Source organism: Amblyomma maculatum, chromosome 1 (genome assembly GCF_055883805.1).
Source record: "Amblyomma maculatum isolate TAMU_Amacu chromosome 1, ASM5588380v1, whole genome shotgun sequence".
NCBI lineage: Eukaryota > Metazoa > Arthropoda > Arachnida > Ixodida > Ixodidae > Amblyomma > Amblyomma maculatum.
Genome location: NC_139344.1, coordinates 217,254,321 through 217,275,056, shown reverse-complemented (window position 1 = coordinate 217,275,056; position 20,736 = coordinate 217,254,321).

Here is a 20,736-nt window from a genome sequence, read left to right as displayed (position 1 = left end):
AGGCGAAGCTCTCAATCCGTCTCTCAATCCGTATGGCCTAAAATATAACCCGACGTTTTCGACGTGACTGGCAGAGCCGGTGACGTCGGCCACGGTACGTCGGCTACGACGGGCGCGTCAAAAAATGCGCGGCTGGCGTGCATGTATAGACCTCCTTCACTCCGGCTACGTCACGAAAATGCGGTGGCGCTGTCGTCGTTAGTGACTTTCGCGTGGTAGGCAAAAACACGCTTCAGTCGCTTTGCCTACCGTGATTGTGCGATGGCTTGCTGCTGCCGGGGAATGCAGAGCACCATGCCGACTAATCGCGTCGCGATGACATGTGTTGAAAGACACACAAGAGGAAGTTTAGTAAGCTTGCATAGGTTTCTTGCCGACAATGGTCGCCGTAAACAGTGGTGGGCCGCCGCGGTGAAGCGCCAAGGCTGGATACCGACGCCTGCTCATCGAATATGTGGCAAATACTTCGTCATGGCTAAGCTGAAACTTATTCACCTTTACGCCAGAGCGGTCTACCGGATCAAAGGTCGCGAATATCTCGAGTTTGGCTTTTTTACGACGCGTGATGGGATCTTGGTACTGTTTTAGTGCTGGTGCGGGCGCGAGTGCGCAGGTAACATATGTACCTGCGCGTTTCTTTGTTGCAGCATGCGTAGATGTTTTACCTTTGTAAACTGTTCCTCAAGCCCGTTTTTTTGCTGTGTATGTAAGCGCAGTGAGCTGCTACGCAAGTGAACTGTGTAGCACTCCTCGATCCGTGATGTACCATATTGCAGGGCTAAACTTCGCCGCGTTCACTCCAAATTATTTTAATCTACTTCCTGATGAAGATTGCCACTTCACGTTGACAGCTACTGATTTGGATTGGAGCTGCATTTTGTATTTACGCCGAGCGCTTTTATTTGTATTCACAGCGGCTGATTGTGAATGCGAGTTGTGGGGTTTATCCTACATTGAAACGCGGTCACAGTGGCCGAGACCGAACTGGGCCGCCCTAACTACGGAATCACGGTTGAAGGTAAAAACGGCCCCAGAAAAGAGTTCCTCAGAAGATACAGTCCCGAAAAAAAAGGTCCCTGAAATATATAGCCCCGGAATAATCGTCCAGAAAGGTCCTATCAGGAAGCGGCCCCTAGGAAAAAATGTCACCGAAGAAATTGGCTGAAAATCTGCCCGGAACTCACTCCGCGAAAAATTGAACATCTTATTGGACGCCCTTTTTTATTTTTTTAGAATAGATGCAACTGTTGTTTGGGCAGTATGCCCTCTGGGTGTTTTACAGGTTTACAGGAACTGGAGAAGGCTTGGCGAGAAAGCATTGCAAAAAGAAAAAAAAAACGAAAGAAAAAAAACCCCACCACTATAACATCCAGTGAGTATTATACAGTGCATAGTTCCCAGTTTCCAAACTGGGAAATATCTCTCTTTAATATAGGTCTAATCACCCGGCTAATATTACACATTCGAGAGACGTGTTTGCCCTCGACAGCACAAATTTCGGCGCCATAACGTTTTTTTTTTCTTTGCGAACACACGGCATCAGTGCCATGTTTTGCAAATTTCAAGCGGACGGGTAGAAAAAAAGCACTGTAGCATACATTATGGCGGCTAGACACAAGGAAACTCAGTCTACGTTTTTAGTAAACAGAACTACAGAACGTAAAAAAAAAAAAATAAAACGGCGGGGTTCAAAATATACATAATGTTCGCTAAAACAATAAACACAATGTAAGATAAAAACAGTGAAAGTTGATTACAATGAGCGTAATTCATCGCTGACAAGCCAAGCACCAGGCAAGGGGAAAGCTCGGCTTTGCAGTGCGTTTCATTGCATCTGTTTGGAGAGGTTTTATCCGGGGCCATTTGTTCCTGGGACGTTTTTACCGGAACCCACGGAATCACAGTGGCCGCTGCAGCTCGTAATTGTAATGCAAGCTAACAGCGCGACTACCCGTAATAAAATTGCTACCTTTAACGACGACAGCTGCCCACGAACAAAGCAAATATAACAGATGCGCAGCGTTGTGATCTCAACCAATAACGCAATGATACGCAAACCGTGCGGTGTCAATGCTACCGTTGCCACGCTGACCTAAATCATCTTAACCATACAGCCGCTCGACGCTAGCGAGGTGCTTCGTGCTTACCAAGAACGCTCATTTGCCGCTCGGTGTGAAGAATCCTCCGATTATGCTATGATGCTTCGAGCGGACTATTCGTACGCGGTTTGCGAGCGCTATTATGAGCGAGAAAAATCGCCGTCAGCTTACTCGACTCAAAGTAGTTGTAAGCATCCGAAGCTTTGTAATTCTCGATGCGTTCCATGCATAATTTTCTGGGAGAAAACAGAAAATAGATGCCAACGTCGGTCATTTTCCTCGGCTGGCAGCAACGCTTCTCTTGTGCGCCTTGAACCCAATCCCCATCGGTACGGCGTGCGGGTCCGTACGCTGCACGCCGTGTACGTAGAGTTTTTCAGTGTATCGCTTCTGTTCTCATCGCTGAGGCTCACGAAATACTAGCACATGGTCACTTCGTCTGCCTAGAAGGCGCCTGCAAATCACAATAACACTGCCTTGCGGCCACAGTGCCCCGGCTAGCCACTGTACACCGGCCGCGGTCGTGCGTTTTGCCTACCGTGGGATCGCTGACGAGAGCAGCGCCACCTCGATCGCCTTGTTTGTTTACAAACATGAAGGAGGTCTATACCGCGGCGCGCATGCGCACAAGACGCCTTCGAGGGCTGGTACGTTTTCGGTGCGCATTTTCGAGCAGACGACAGGGCACCTGTAGGGAGGAACTGGCTGCCTATCGCGACACTAATTACTGTTGTGATCAAGGCAATGATGCGATGTGTTTACTGCGAATGTTCAAAATGTTGCGACTGTTCAAATGGCACAAAGCATTTACAGCCAGCCGTGGAGACGTCCAGCCCAGCAACGGCCTAAACTCGCGTCGACGACGGCTACGGACGGAACGATGGTTGTGTACGTGCGGGTTTTACTGAAAATTAATCATAATTTAAGTATCTGTACGATTTCAGAACAGTTAGAGATTACACAGCAATGAGGATCACTTTCTCGGTCGGCCGCAGTTCCTGTAGAATTTCGCGAAATCCCTGGTTGTTGAGCCGCTGACGTTCCGTGTGGCCAAATCGAGTACGTCCTTCGATCCCAGCGTGTACCGGTCGCAACTCTATGCGAAGCCACATCCGCAATTTCTGGTATACTTCCACTGAATGTACTGCAGATAAGTGAAACAACATCGTCGTTACACCTCCTAGAGCACTGAATAAAAACGAGTATGGCACACGCACTGCAGCGAAGAACTCACAGCTGTGACCGGCCGCACTGCTGACAGATTGCATCCCAGGCACTCTTTTTCTTCTGAACGTCTCTGTAGTCAATCCGCTTGGTATCATAGACGCAGGGCTGCCCTCGAATGCCTTCAGCAGCTTTTCCGCAACAGTGTCTGAAGCGCGCGCGCGGTCACTGTCTACATAGCAAGCCGCCATCTTCACTGAGCGTGAGGAATGCTGGGATGCGTGGCCGACGCGGCTGACGCGGTCGGCGAGAAATAGATGAGATTCTATTTGCGCGTCGGCGACGTTGGGCCGCGTCGGCTCGCGCTCGCTACGTCCATCACGCCGTGACGTTGGACTATAGACCTCGGTTTTTCGCCGACCTAACGTCGCGGAGGCCGGCGTGAGCTCGCGTGCGTTACGTCGGACTATATTGGGGCCTTAACGATGCTCCGAACGGCATTACAAAAAGTGTGGTCGAAGTCACGTGCTTTTGATCGCGAAATTATGGGATTTGTTGATTGACAAAAGACCGTCGCGACGTTTGAAAGTGCAGCCGCAGTACGAGAGGAAGTTTTTTTCGTACGAGAGGCGTCGTTTTCGGCTGGTAAAAAGCAGTTTACATAAATATTATAGTTTGATGGAAATAACGAAGCTAGTCGTTTTTCAAGAAGAGCTATGACTTTTGCATTAGACTTTTTCTCTCAAGAAAATTATTAGAAAGTAGGTAATTAGTCTATACTAATTAATTAACACTAGTGAACGAAATAAATACTGCAGATAAGCATAGACAACTCTGAACAGCTCTGAACTGGTTTGGTTGTGTTAAGGCTCTCCATACATGCATTTAGCTGAGGCCCGGTATATATATATATTGGCACGGAGCGTACACGGCGTAGTCCAAATACATGGACAGAAGGGTGGGGGACAGAGAAATGCGACCGGCTGAACGGTATCAGAGTGTACACGACTCCCGCGAATCGACCTTCAGTAACGGTTTGGCGCTCGTAGCAACTAGCTGCTGCTGGCTTGCTGGGTAATCAACAACGAACGGTCATCAGCCTGAACTTCGCCGGAATCGAAATCATGCCGGCTGACCACCTTACGTGCCCGAGGTGTCCCTGTACGGATATGCCACTCTTAGGTCTACGCCCAGCAGTTCCAGGCCACATTACTGAGAGCTCCTTTCCTTCGCGGCAGCAGAGGAAGTGGGCGCGTATCGCACTCACTACCGACGAGTGAGCCGTTATAACAAGTGGGATTATTATTTGTGAGATCTCAACTAGAATACGCCTCTTCCATTTGGTCTACCCATCAGAAATATTTAGTCGATATGCTAAAATCTATCCAAAACAGGTCCAGTCGTTTAATTACACGAAATTATACTTATCATTCAAGCGTAACACAAATAAAGCAGGACCTTTCGCTGCCTCCGTTAAGACTGAGTCGAGATATTGCCCTTCCATCTCTATTTCACAAATTAATGCCATTCACTCACCGTTATCGCACCTGCAACGACCCTCTTCAACCAGATCCCACACTAACTTCAGTTTTGCACGAATTTATGACAGCACTCATGCCTTTAACCTTTCTGCGCTCTCACAAACCGCATCGCCTCTCAGCGCAATCGTGAAATTTTCCATCATCATGTAGTCAAACATTTTACTGACAATTACACTTAGCACGTTCCCATCTGTATATGACTCTTGTTTCACTTTATTTTTCGCTGCCGTATCACATGTGGTTGCTAGTTCTTACTATTTCCATATCGGTAAGATATGCACGTGTTTTTCTGCCGGACTACTTTTTACGTTTGTTCTCTTATTTTAATTATTTTGTTCACGTTACGTTTTCTATTTTGCTTGGTTGTTACGTTTGCAATGATTGCTTAATATATTTTTGTATTCAACACTGTTCGTTTCTACGGATTTTGCTGCTTTATTAGGCACTGTTATATGTATGTATATCTGATCTGTAGCCCCCTTACACAATGCCTCCCTGGAGGCCTGTAAGGTATTGTAAATAAATAAATAAATTCAAACGACCAGTTGGTGACCATTTCTCGCTCGCGGACATAATCAATAATAATAATAATAATAATAATAATAATAATAATAATAATAATAATAATAATAATAATAATAATAATAATAATAATAATATAAAATAGCAATTGGTTCACATGAAAAGAAATGCTGGTATCTGTCACACTTGTTCTGTGGACACCTGACCCGCGCCGTTAGAGAAGAGAAGAAGGAAGGAGAGAAAGCAGAAAGACGAGCCGTAGTAGAGGGCTGCGGAGTAATTTCAACCGCCTGGGGCACACGGATTCCATTGAAACGTATTTTCCGGCGGTCGGGATCGAACCCGGGTACTCCGATACAGTAGCTAAGACGTATGCCGCCATTACCCGAGATCTGGGCTTCTCGGTCTCGTTGCCGACTCGCATTCCATGCCGCAAATTCGGGATCCGGAGACGTACGTGGCTTCCCATAAGTCGCCGTTGATGCCGGCTTCATCCATCGTTCATCTGAAGAACGAATGCTTCTCATCTTCTTTTTATAAGTGGCGAGTAATGACGTTATCTGTAGCTACCACGCACGCGCGACAAACACAGCGAGCCTGTGGGATCGACGGCAGCACAACTATGACGTCACACACGACTCATCTGTAGCTACTGTGCATGCGCAACGCGCGTAGCGAGGGTGTGGAGTCGGCAGCGGTCGAGCGGCGCCTTCGTCGCAGCGAGGCTGCGGAGTCGGCAGCGGAGGGGGTGCACCTCTGGCGTCAGGCACGGCGCACCTGTTTCTCGGCGCATGTGCAGTAGCGGTAGAGTCCCTAAAAAATATTGCTAGTCTGTCGTCCGCCGGCCGCGGCGAGGGCTGCCGCTGAATGATCGCCGCGGTGGCGCTGCGGTGAACCGGAGTGCGCCACTGCTGACGGAGCAGACGACGCGCGCGCCCGTGCGCTTCGAAATGCATTCGCTGCGCACTGCCTGGTGCCTTGTACGTGCGATGCCGCTCTTTAGTTTTTTGTGTCAGTTTAGTCGTAGTAACAGGGTATGTTGCTGGGCGAGTTGGTTATTCATTGTCAGAGAAAGAGCGCTATAGCAGACGACAGACCAGGAAGAGGAGGACACACACACATGCGCGAGGACACACACACAGTCGTAGTATTGAATTCGCGCTCCAGTTATTGGCATAACCACGGAAACGATTTTTTTTTTGTCGTGACCGAAGTTTTGCGCGCATGCCTCGGAGCTGATGGAGAAACGAAGCCGCTTTTCTTTTTTACCCTCTTATCCTTACTGAATACTACCGCGGTGCAGTATTGTAATAACGTCTTCTGAAACTTTTGCATAAACAATTGTGCTTGCATGAAGGACTATATCAGACGCACATTCTAGGCTCAGAGGACAATATATGTGCGAGAAACAGAGCGCTGTCGCCGGCGTTTTCGTTCACGCTATAATTTCATTTTAACTTCTTGTCAAGTTACAACACGTAAGTAGAACTGGAACCTTTCGGATGCATGCACAATTAAAGCACGCAAGATGGGAACCCGAGCCCTGCAAATCGCATCGCGCTTCAGGCAAACTGCTGATATGCATTCTTTGGTGCATAGGAAGCCGAGTAGCCCCTCGAATATACCACCCCTTTTCTTGAATTGCATTTTGCAGCATCAAAGAGGAAGGCCACTAACCCTTCTTTCAACCGCTGTCCTTGAAAGGTGTTCATTTTCATTTCATAGACCTTTTACCAACTTTGTCACCAATTGTACATTTTTCTTACGAAAACCTGGTCGAGACTTGGAAGTCTTTTTATTCTTTACACCTGCCAGGCTTGGACCTTTTCTTCTTGACAGGGTGTTCTGAGTTAACTTTCGCAAGTATTTGCAGGCTATGCATGCGTGCTGCATCAGAAAGAATGGTGCAGTTCGTCGCAAATTAAGTAACGCCCATTGGAGGAGGGAAAGGTCTTTGTAATGCATGGGCTTCAATCCGCAGCCAGGACACGAACTGAGTTTCGCAATGTCCCGAAGAAGAATTATCTCTTCTGTTTACTTGACAGCTGCTATCTCCTCCACTTTCTTTGCTCGAATGTACACTGCAGCATTCATATGGCAGCTTCATTTGTATAACTGCGATATAGCAGAACTCGCCGGCTTACGTAGATATCATCCGGAGATCCGTCCTCCCTTGAGACTGCATGTGCGAATGTTACTTGCTCATCATCAGAAAGAGCGACATTTTTCCACGCGGTGGTGGTGACTGCAGCTTTCTGCATTTCTGGAGCAGACTCGCGTCACACGTACGATCCACCGTCACTGTATTCTTCAATCGGCTCACTGGTGCTTTGGGATCAATGCGCTTCTTTTTCTCTGCAGGTCTTCCTGCTGACTGTTTTTGCTCGCACAATAAGTTGCGCTCATTTCATTTTTGAGGCAGGGGTTTCAGCAAATATCTTGGAACGTCAGGAAAGACTGTCTGGACGGCATCCTTCGTGAGGTAACATCCCGAGGAATCTCAATTAACCTTTCCCTGAATCACAGTCTTCTCAATAAAACAGCTAGGGTTCGAAGTGTCGCTCACAAACGACACTACTTTCGTCGAGCACTCTGTCGCAGCGCTTGATGGTGCGCTTCCACTCTTGCCTCTTCTCTGCGTCTTTCGGTATCCTAAGACAGATTATTTCACCTTGAACGAGCGCTACCCGCTCTTGCACCCGCGAGCACGAGTTGAGTTGCAAGTCCTTTATTGAATAGGACGGCTCATGGCCACGGATGGAGGTAACGTGGAGTAGGCAGAATCTCTACTGTTTCCACAGATCATCACTCAAATCAAATTGCTCTGATCAGGCCACCAAGGGAGCCATACTTGGCAAATATTATTTGTGTGTTAGCGTCAGTTCCTATAGAAGGCGGTATAGGTTCGAAACACGTGCTGTCACGCCTGTCCCGTTGTGTGGACATGGCGCGATCCCACATCCATAAAAAAAGAGCACCAACACGCATGCTTGCTAACTTCCTCGGATTCCGGCTCGCGAGCGCAAAGAAATGCACGTGGTGCACAAGCGTTGCCGCGGCACTAGCGGTTCAGCAGGGCGCAGACGCGCAGTACGGCACAACCTACACCACGCTCCGAAGGCGAGCAGCGCCCCCAGCGCTTTCATCCGAGAAGCGGTCAACCGGTTCCATAGGGAACCCCGCTCGGACGGCAGACTAGCAAATACTTCTAGGGACTCTAGTAGCGGCTCCGGCTCCGCACAGCGATCTTGGCTTTACATGGCTTAAACTTTCGTTTCAAAAAAGCTCAATGGCTATAACTTGCTGCTGCTTTTCTTCGACATCCTTCTTTTAATTTTGCGTACAGCAAGGGACATAAGAGCATATATGCCGGCATCATCGGCGACAAAGAGCATTAACCCAGCCTACCACGCAACCCCATACTATGCCACTTGCCGCTTCTCAGTTCGACTACCCTAAAGCATGGCGTGGAGAAAACGCGCGCGGTAGTTACTAGATGGCAGCACTTTTGCATCGGGTCTTCAATGCGTTAGATCTCGCAGATTACAGAATGAGTTGCAGTTTCAGTGCAGTTGTGCTCTAACACACGTTTGATAGAAAAGACTGGGTCATTTCTCTATTTGACTGGATTGTAAAGCGAGATATCCAAATTCATCGCCACGCTCGTCTCCACTGTCGCAGCCGATTTCGAGCATTGTTCTTCACAGTGGCTTCAACAAATTAATTTCTCTACTTGCCAGCACCCCTAAAAATGCCGCCTGAGCTTTTAAACTGTTCCCAGAATATGTTGTGATTACCGCGTCTAGCTAATAATGATATTATAATTGCACTTATACCGACTGAGTCGAAAGAAGCAACCTTAGTAGCGCGCCTGTTTATACAAGCAGTCTTGTCGGGACACCTAAATCATGGACCACATTCCAGTTCAAATTACAGGCATCAGTAACAGAAGTGCTGCGTACAAACGTAAACGCTTTCTTCAGCAGCCGCGACTGCTGGAGGCTGGCGTCTTGAGGCACTTGGCGTAAAATATTTTCGGTTGACATAGGAAGTGACGCATCGGTGGACTGCGCAATGTCGTAACTTCCCGTTCATCTCCGCCATCAAAATGTCAGTTCCGAACTTTGATGAATATCTTCAGAAATCAGTCAGTGGTCAGGGGAGATGCGAATCACGTGTGCAGGTGATTCTGCACACGTCCCACACGAAGTAGCACGAAACGATGTACAAGGTCAACTCCAGGAATATTTGGCGCAGAAACGAAACGAGATGCACCGAAGAACAGCATGCGCATGGAGCAGACGACGGGCACCGCCGCAGCGGTCGCACCTGGCCGCCCACCAGCGCCAAAACAGAAGTTGCGGCCTGCAGTGGTAAATAAAACTGCAAACTTGGCTCAAAACCTAAAGACTGACGTAAACTGACGTTTCGGTTGGCAATAAAAGTTGTTCAAAAAATCAACCAATCACTCAATCAACCCCGTATAAGAGCTAGCGCCAGCCTTTGTGCATGCAAAGAATGCCGAAGGGAGAAAGGAAGATACCAAGGCGCATAATTTCAAATTTTGATTGCAGCTAACTGTGCTCCTAGAGAACACTTTGAAAAAACCTTGCTGGGGGATATTCGTAAAACGGCATTCTTTGACATACTTTATTTTTTTTTTATTTAAGATACCCTCAGGGTACATATGTACGTTACAGAGGGGAGGGGCGCATACAGGATATATATATATATATATATATATATATATATATATATATATATATATATATATATATATATAGAAGGTTAATAGATTAAGCGTACAAATGTCTGAAAAACAAAGCAAATAAAAAAGAAACAACGAGGTACATGGGTAATTTAGGAAGACGGCATAGGTGTGCATAGTGAAACTGTATTGAAGTCCCTTTAATTCCAGACATTTTTTATTTTTTTTTTGGAACGGGTAGTGGGGGGGATTTCTGTAACATAGCTGAATGTTGCGTTCGAGGGCGAGGTAGTCGCCTTCCTCGCGCGTGTTCTTGTCCTGTCTCGCACGTGCTTGCAGAAGCCGCGTTTGTTTCCACGGTGTATAATTAAATGGACGTGTGGTTGCCTCGCAAACGCGCTCAAAACGTCTATAAGCGTGTCTACCTCCTCGTCTCTTGACACGTGACGCTTGACACGGGACACAACACATGGCACAATTGATGAAAAACTGCAGGGCGCTGCTCAGCTCACAACTTACCGACCAACTCCATCGGGTTAACAGCCACCGACCTTTATCTCTGGAGCCCGACCCATCACGTTTTCTATATTTGAATGTATGCTTAACCTCTCCCTCCCCTCTTTCCCTTATGCAGCCTTTCACCCCCTGCCTCAGAGCATCAGAGCGCGGTTAAGCCGCTTGCCGTGATTATAACGCTTTTCCTTTCAGCATAACCGCCAACGTTCCATCGTGCACGTATGCCAGTAAGTCATTGATTCGTAACAAGGCTCACTGCTTGTTACCTCGCCCTGCAGAATATTGCATAAATGTTGCTTCGAGTAAATTAACTGTGTCAAATTTACACTGAAGTCAACAGATGCCGAATATGTCACAAAAATATTCCTAACAATGAATGTACGCACACATTTTATTGGGCGCTGTCTGGCCCCTTAGCTGGGTAATTACTAAGCGTACATCCTTGAGCATAGTTCTTATCTCCTCTTAGGCGAAGACGACGAAGAGCTCAACCTGGTGCCATTTATCAAAGTAAAAGAAGAAGACAGGTTGAGCCGCACGAGATGCCATTCGAACGTGAGAGCCTTACTATCGTCGCTCCGCCATTGTACTAAATTCACATACCATTCGTGCCCCTTGTTACTCAGGCACCGATAAAGCATTTTGAACCGATTAAACATGTGACACCTTTCTTAAAGATGACGATTGCGAAAACTCGTCAAGCATAAAATGTGCCGTTCACTCAGCGTAACGTCACCACAAACAATCTGGAAATAATGGGCAGCTTTGTATCCTGCTGCCGAACTGAAGTCGAGGACGGTGTCGCCGAGCCTTTGATATTGTCTCGCGCGCATCTGATCCCCCCGTATCAATCCGTCGCCGACCACATCCCGGAATTCAACGTGTCACCAATGGAGCCACTCAAGAGTCTGAGGGAAGGACAAGAAGAAAGCGAGTCGCGACAGAGGAACGGCAAGTGAGAGTATATTGGCGTCGTCGACTGGCCTTGGCCAATGGCGTCGCAATAACTGAGCAGCATGGACTCGTGTAGATGTGACGTAAAGCCGAGAGACATTGATGTGTCACCTAGAGGCAGCGGGCCGCTTAAATCGCCAAAGCATGATCGCCTCACTCTGTACTGTACTGAAGATGTATACAATAGAAGCCCTTGGCGCGTTATAAATCTGGTTTGTTATTCTTTCGACTCTGTGCCCAGCCTCAAAGCTGCACTGAAAGCAATTGTGGAATGTCATTAACCCCAAAGAAAAAGATAAGCCTTTATCATTAATGGATAAGGAAGGACAGCCTGTCCCCAACGACAAGGTAGCGGAAATACTCAACTTAACCTTTTCTTCCGTTCTCACAAGAGAGCCAGACGATAGCCTCCCGCTTGTTTCCTCGTACAATCATCACATCATGCCAGATATCACATTTGCATCCCAAGGAATCTTGAAACTATCTTCTATCTTCGTCGTAATTTACGCCTGGCTTCACCAGCGGTTAAATTACTAGCTTATAAAACATTAATTCGGCCGAAATTAGAGTATATGCATCTGCCACCTGGGACCCCGCTCAACTTCACTTACCTAAATCCATTGAACTTGCTCAAAACCGCACCGTTCGATTCATCTACTCAAATTACTTGTACTCCACCAGTGTTACTAGTCTAAAAAATAATGCATGCCTACCTAACCTTCAGGAAGACTATGTTTGTAATATAAAATGTTTCACAATTTTTCTTATAACTGTCATATTCATCCTGCTCATCGTTCTTCAGCCCGCACAAGCCACCATAAGGCCGTTCTCATTGTTTAAATGCCTGTAAATAGGGCATAAAGCCTTTTTCTTCATCTCACCAGCGCCGATTCGGATTCATCGCTACCGCCCAGGGAGCTGACAGCCCTCGTTCACGAAACGGGTGACGAGAGCTACGCAACCAACTCCTTGGCACAACCCTGTTGACGGTGGGATACTGTGTGATAACCCCACCGGCACAACATTGGTTGGCAGCTGCGGGATTGACCGGCGTCAGGCACCTTGGCGCGGTGAGTACCTGAAGTTTCCCTCAAACGCCAGACTTTCTCTGACCCACAGGGTAGCTTAGAGAAAGGCTGAGCGTAGCACTGTGTTAACCTTGCATGTTTCAAGCCTACAGGAAGTGTTCTGAAAACGAAGGGATGCTGAGAGGACAATCAGTGTGAGAAAAGCTTGCGCGCCTCTTGTTAGGATCGAGATAGTGAACCTCTAGAAAACTATTCTAAAAAGGCAAACAACAAGAGGCCGGTGTAAAAGATGGAGAGTTACAAGGTCAGAGAACTTCTCCAAATTTGTGATGAGTTGGGCGTCGATTTGAGCTCAACAAAAAGAAAAAAAGGAAATTCTTGAGATCATGCAGGCAGAGGAAGTGACGGTTGAGGAAGCCGCAGGGGCCTGGGATGATATTCAAGAGAGAAAAGGGAAGGAGGAAGCCAAAAGGCTAGAACTCCAAAAGCGCGAGGAGCGTGAAAAGCTAAAACGCCAAGGGCGCAATGAGCGTGAAAGGACTCCAAAAGCGCAAGAAGTGTGAAAGGTTAGAACGCAAAAGGCGGCTTTCCCGCTTAAAGAAGATTATGCAGCTCGAGCTTTCGGCACATGAAAAAAGTGTTGAAAGGCATGAAGCTTTAATTGCCATTCAAGGTAACAGTTCGAAGCCGCGAGAGAGTCTGCAACCGTTCCTCGTCGCCGATGATATGGCAGAGTATTTGGCAGATTTCGAGCGTGTCTGCAAAAGTAAGCGCTTCGAGCGAGATACTTGGGCACAAATACTGGTAGCTCTTCTCTCCGCTGAGGCGTCAGAAGAAATCAAGCGCGTGTTAACCGGTGACTTGAAGAACTACGATTACCTGAAAGAGTCGTTACTGAAAAGACATCGGCTGTAACTAATGGAGCTCAGGGACAGGTACCGGCGCGAGAAAAACTGTACCAAAACGTTCTTGGATTTGGCGTATCAAATTACAGCCGCTATAACCGAATGGCTAGACAGTCAGGAAGTCTCGGAACAAATTAGAGAATGATACACAGCTTGGGGAAGCGGCCGAACATTGCGACCGCAGCAGCGAGCAGATCGAGCCTCGAACAGAAGTGTCTCGGGTTACCTTGGTCGAGCCACTGGCAGCTAAGACGGTTGGAGCCAGCTCCATCAGCGAGAAATCCGCAGTGACACCGACCTGCACGCCGCCTCACGTAGCTGTAAGCAATCCGATTCCACCAAAAAGAGTAGGCATCTGACACTAAATGAACCACTTGTCGACTCCGTGGCAGTTGTACAGCGTGGCGGACATGGACTCGCGCTAGGAGATGGCAAAAGTGCAATTTCCGAAGTCAGCGTCGCCATATATCTTGACTAGAGGCCGGATTATTAGGCACTAAAAAGCACGTTTTAGGCGCCATAAATAGGCGGCTAAAATTGCAAGAAAAATAGGCACTTTAAACTTTATCAAAAGTGCACACAGTTTCGAACTTCAGCGCGCCAATATCTGCCATAAAATAAAACAAAAACACAGCAGGAATGATTTGGGGCCTTAAGCAAGGTGCGAACATTAGAAGCAGTTTTTTTTTTTTTTTTTAAAGGCTGTCGCGCAACTTTTCGTACAATACACATGCCTTAGCAGAGCAAAAGGGACGGTTACCAACCCTTTTAAAACACTTTGTTATACCTCGAAACAAACAATTCGCTTGTCGTGTACAAAAGTAGAAACAATGAACACCTTAACAGGAGGCCATGTAATTAGAAATTGATAGAAACATTGTCAATTCAAGGAATCTGACAAATGAGTTCAGTCTTCGCTCACACAGTAATTGAACTTATTTATTACAGGCATACACGATGCTTCAACATTAATAAATATGTTGTCATTTGTGTAAAAAGTGTTTTATAGTTTGTGGCTTCGCGTGTCTGGAGCCACGCGACTATCAAATGGTGCTTGCCATTAGAAGGGTCTGGAAACCATAAATACGAGATGTTAGAAAATGTTATACACACAGCTAGTGCTGCTTGATGCGGAATATGCCGAAAAGAATCATAGTTCTGCACGGGCCTACGTACATCCACGAGGATCGATGGTAAACATCATCCATCTAGAAATCACTGTTAAAGCTATGGAAACAGTAGCAGACAAGCACCATCTGCCAGCTGTCTAGTGTTGCCTGCTCCAACAAGATTACCGCCAAATGCCATTTGATGAAGATGGCGTGCGGCTGGGTTACCCAAGTCAGGTTACCCAGGTGCGTAGGTGCAGTGTTCACCACAGCCAACTGACGAGGTCATCTTTCCACGTGTGTGTTCTACTCAAAACCGAAATGGATTCGAAATCAAACAGAATCTGAAAGCAAACCGACAGCGCATTTTAGGCCCATTTTCTGTAAAATAGGGCATTTAGGCATCGACGTCAGAAATAGGCATTTATAGGCACTGACACCCAAAATAAGGCATTTATAGGCACTATAAAAAGAGTATTAAACATATTATCAACACCTAATTCGTGCTCATATGTTAAAATGGTGCGCCTACGAAGCGTTGGAAAAAAAAATAGGCATTTGTCTAAACTCCGGTCTCTAATCATGAAACACAGAAAAACGAAGTGCCGTTCGTGGAGACTGCGCAGCCCCCGGGTAATGAACAGCGAAGGCAGACCCATGACGCGGACGCTGTCGAGAGCCACACTTGTGAAGTCCACAGCGAGCAAGACAGGAGCCATGAATTTTTGTGTCCTGACGCGCTCAATTGTATTGGCGTAAACAACAACCCTAGTACGAACATGGACCTCACGCGATCCAAAGCGCCTCAGCTGTCGGATGAACTTGATCGTGCGCCGGTTAGCGCTGAGCGATGCGGCACACCGGCGGATCTGGGTAACCTGAGTGGATGCCTAGCTCGGGGGCTGGCGTGAGCGAGCCTTGTCCTTGTTCGGACGCGACTGGCAGTGAGTCATGCGCTGCTGGCCGCGATGCAGACGCGGCGCCGCTCTCAGACGATGCCGGCGCCATACACACTCCGGTTACAGGCAGCTTGAAAGAACTGGCACCAAAAGAAAGAAATCAAAAATTCAAGTGCTGCCGCTGAAAAGAGCGGAAAGGCAGGTGCATGAAAGAATGCTGTCATCGAAAGGTGAGAAAATGCAAACGATCGCGAAAGGAAAAGACGCAGCGATCCCGGCGGCGCAAATACACCAGTGCCGAGAAAATGCGCGATTTGTGCGCAAAGCGTAAGGAACGAGACAGATCGTTCAATAAGGCGAGTAACTTGTGCTCGTCTGTTTTTTCACGCACAAAGTGGAAAGAAAGGTCTCATAGAGGAATGGACAGCCGAGGCTGTAGCGGAGGGAGGAGAGCCAAACCACCCGAATACTGCTAGGCGTTCTGCCGCTTGCGGATGAGAGCAGCACAGTGTGAACTGAGTTGCTTTGAGTCATGCATTCGAGACATAGCCCTTCAACGAGCGTTTCGTCGCTAACGGCAATGTAGGCACAACGGGACAAAATTGAATGACCTCCTTGCTTCCTCAGTTGTGGTTTACGGTCCAAGTGATCTCAAGGGGACTTTTTCATTATTGATTATTACTTTTCCCTGCTATTTAATGTATCATCAATGCGCAAAATTGTTGTTTGAACCTTGTGTGCTGCATCTTACACTTGTCTCTTGTTGTAGTGGGAGCAAAAAGGGGACAACAATTTAGCTAAGTGAATTTGAAATTTTGCCTCTGTCTGGCTGACGGGTGACCGAGGGTACTTGTTTGTATTGGGTGTTGCCTGTTGTCGGTCGGTTTTGCAAGCCGCAGAACAGTCTAGTCTACCACTACCAGTGGCGAGAGGCAAGGGCATCGAAGCGACCCGAGCGAAGTTGATCGACGTGCCCCGGCAACAAGGCTGTCGGCAGAGATCCTGACCTGGCGAATGGAACCCGAGGCACGTGAGGCTACCTGGCGCCCGGACACTGTACGTGAGCTTGGGGAAACCTGGCGAGCGAGCGCGCCCGGCATCCGAGCCACATGCGAGCAGCTCGTCTTCCCGGCGCATTGTCTGATGGCAGGGGTGCTGTTGTGCCCGGCCAAAGCCGCCCAGAAATTCAGCCGGACACCAAACTTCTCCGGCGAACGCCTCCTTCACAAAATCCGGATACTGCTCTGCAAGACACCGGTGAACTGGAGGCGAGCCGTGCCAAGGGGAGAGAAGCGACGTGTCCGGTGCTGCGCGAGCACCGCCGCGTATGACTATGTTAGCTTTCGGCCCCAGAGCCGATCTCGTTGTATAAATGCCTGGAAATAGTGTATAAAGCCATTTCTTCATCTCACCAGCGCCAACTCGGATTGATTGCCACCGCCCAGGGAGCTGACAGCCCTCGTTCACGAAACTTGTGACGAGCGCTACGCAACCAACTCCTTGGCACAACCCTGTTGACGGTGGGATACTGTGTGATAACCCCCCCCCCCCCCCCCCCACAACAACATATATCAGCAGCTTTAGTAGCCATTCCACAAATATCCCAACACGCAAGGAAAAAGCACACGGTATTGTGGACGGAGGAATGTAAAGCAGCAAAAAATAAACAGAACAAAGCATGCGGCATCCTCCGTCGATACCCAAGTGCAGAGAAATTGATTACTTTTAAAAAGGCAAGGGCCAGATCAAGGTACCTCCGGCGAAAGGCGGCGAAAACCTCGTGGCATAATCATGAATCGTCCATAAAAAGCTTAATTCCCGCAAAGAAAATATGGGAACAGGTTCGAAAGTCCCCTGGAGATTATACCCCATTTATTTTTCAAATGTTGACGACACCTGGAACACAACTAACACTCGAAGAACAGACGAATATTTTGGGCGAACACTTCTCTAAAGTTTCCAGCTCTTCAAACTATACAGACACATTCGAAAACACAAGGCAATAACAGAGAAACAAAAACTTCCCTTTCGTGCAAATGAAGAATGCAAAATACAAGTTACATTACAAGAACTAAAAGCAGTGTTATCTCGCGGTAAAAATACAGCACCGGGCCCAGGCAACATCCATTACGCAATGTTTGCTCATCTATCTGAAGCTGCCGTAGAAGCACTGTTGAAATTATTTAACAAAACTTGGGTAACTGGCAATGTACCGGAAACATGGAAAGAATCCATAATGGTACCTTTACCGAAACCCGGAAAACCACCTACAAGCCTTGACAGTTACAGAACAATAGCCCTAACCAGTTGTGTCGCAAAATCATTTGAACCGTTATAAATATCAGAATAACCTTTATTCTTGAAATCCGTCAACTTCTGGATATATAAACCAGTGTGGTTTTAAAATAGCGTGCTCAACAAGTGATCATTTTGTCCGCTTAGAAAATACCATCCGGGAGGCGTTCCTTCATAGGCAACATTGTGTCGGGGTCTTCTTCGACCTGGAGAAGGCATATGATACCATGTGGAAGTTTGGTATCCTCCGTGAACCAGCAGACCTGGATGTCCGCGGCAGGATGCTGAACTGTTTGAGTGCCTTCCTAGCTAATCACACATTCCGAGTCCGTCTAGGCACAACCTACTCCATGAGATTCATTCAAGAAAATGGTGTACCACAGGGATGCATTTTAAGTCCAACGCTTTCTATAATAAAAATAAATTCTCAAGCGAAGGTGATCCCCAAGTCTATAATGTATTCCGTTTACGTAGATGACCTTCAAATAGCATGCACTTTCTCCAGCGTATCAACCTGTGAGCGACAAATACAGATAATCATAAACAAATCTTCGCTTGGGCAGAGGAAAATGGATTCAAGTTCTCCCCGCAAAAAACAGTAGCCGTTCTATTCTCACTAAAACGAGGCTTACAAATTGAACCTCAACCTAATTACACTCCATGCTAAACAAGGACACACAATTTTAGGCGTCACATTTGATAAAAAAATTTACATTTTTTGCCACATATAAACCACCTAAAGAAGAAAGCTGCCCAAACATTTAATGTCATAAAAATTCTCCCAAAATGAACGCTGGGGTTCTGATCGAGCGTGCCTTCTGCAGATCTATCGCTACCTAGTGCGATCTAAATTAGACTATGGGTGCATAGTGTATGGCTCAGCAAGGTCATCATACTTAAAACGACTCGATTCTGTTCATAATATTGGTCTGCGCTTATCATCCGGAGCGTACACAACATCCCCGGTACCCAGTCTCTATGTAGACGTGAATGAACCATCTGTAGAGGATCGCAGAACTGCTGATGAGCACATATGTCTTAAAAATCCGTTCCCTCCAGAAACATCTCTGTTACTCCATCGTCACCAAATGCCCATCGAACACTTTATTCTGCAACAAACCACGTTTTATAAGGCCCTTGATATTGCACTTCGAAGATAAATGCAAAGAGTCAGCAGTACTGAACTCTCTGCGTAATATTGCATCAAGAAATGACCCCCTGCCACCATGGTACAACCTCCCTGCTGTATGTGACTTCTCACTAACACATTTACACAAAAAACAAACACCACATGAGCACATACTACAAGAATCTTTCGCACTCCAAGGAAAATACGGTGCATACACTGAATCTTATACTGATGGCTCCAAAACAGAAGCACAGGTAAGAATTGCTGTAGTTGAGGACAAAAATTTAAAAAAAAAAGTGCTATGTCTGCCACAGTGCGCCTCAATTTTCACAGCCGAGCGTTACGCTGTATCAGTTGTTGTAGTACAAATAGTTAAAGAGAAAATAAAAACAGCGTCCTCTACCCTGCCTCTTTGAGCCTGATCACGGCCATAAAAGCAAAAAATGCTCAAGAACAAACATCATTCTTAAGATAGTTACAATCATCTCAGAAGCATGACATTCGGTTCTGCTAGATCCCAAGTCATGTTGGGATTGATATTGTTCAGCGTAAAACGTAGCGTTAAGGCATGACTAGAGAGACGAGGACAGGACAGAGCTACATGGCAATGAAACATCTGCTGCATGCGCTGCGGAAGACCGATTTGGTGAAACAAAACAAGGGAGCGTGCCGCACAGGGATTGTTTGAAGTTATTACATAAAAAAATGAGACATAGATGGCAGGAGGCATGGAAAGAAAAGGTAAACAATAAATTGCATTACGTAAAGCCTTTTTTAGCAGAATGGAAGTCCAGTAGCCATGAAGAACGTTTTAAGGAAGTAATTTTATGTCGCTTACGCATAGGACATCATCTCACTCACAATTTCTTACTAGCAAATCGAGACAAATCGCTTTGCGAAAGGCGCGGCAGTGAACTCACAATTAACCACGTTTGAATTGCCTGTTCAAAATTAGAAGATCTAAGAAAAAAATATTTTACATTATTTTACAAAGAACATATCCTATTACACCCCATGCTCGTTTTAGGTCAACAAGTACTTCTTGATTCTGCCCAGTTTTTTAGGTTCCTTGAAGACGCCAACATTTTAAATGAGCTATAACAATCAACTTATACCATTATCACTATCATCAGTTTTAACCTTGTGCTTGGTGCAGCATAGCCTTGGCAGCTTTTGCGCCACAAAATCCAATATAACTATACTGGAGATAATATATATAATCTTAATTCTTGAACTCAAAAAGCATTGTGACTCTTCCAGTGTGTTTACGAGCTTTGCAAGCTCCGCAGACGGATAAAGAAGACCTCCGTGTTCAAAGTTTGAGGTGAATTCATTTTCTACTTTTTGTACGCGCGCGATTTTCTCGAAGCTCATACGCAGAGCAAGTACTGCATTTTGATTTGCGCATGAACTTTCGAGCCACATATACTGCAATATAAGCTGTCTGACCTAGAACTGTGCGCAGTGACGTACTTATGATCACCCGGAGGAAGGGCAGTCAATGTAGCTTCGACGTCTTCGAGGTCCTTGTGATCCAAGCGGTCAAGCTCATCAAGCGGTAAGAGAGCGAAGACAGAAAAAAAAAAGAAAAGAAAAAAAAAACAACAAAAGAGAGAATTCAAAAAGGGGGAGTGGGGCGCAGGAACCAAAGGAGACGAACTGCGAATGCGCTCTCTGCAGACAGGTGTTTTCTTACTTGACCAATCATCAACAACGTATCATAGTACGACACAGAAGCAATGCCATGCAACGGAATCTACGCACTGACACTAGCCACAGAAGCAGACGCCCCGACCGCTTCCTGTGCGGCACGCGCGCTTATGCGCTAGGCAGATGGATAAGGCTGAACCCTTTGAGACAGGCGGCG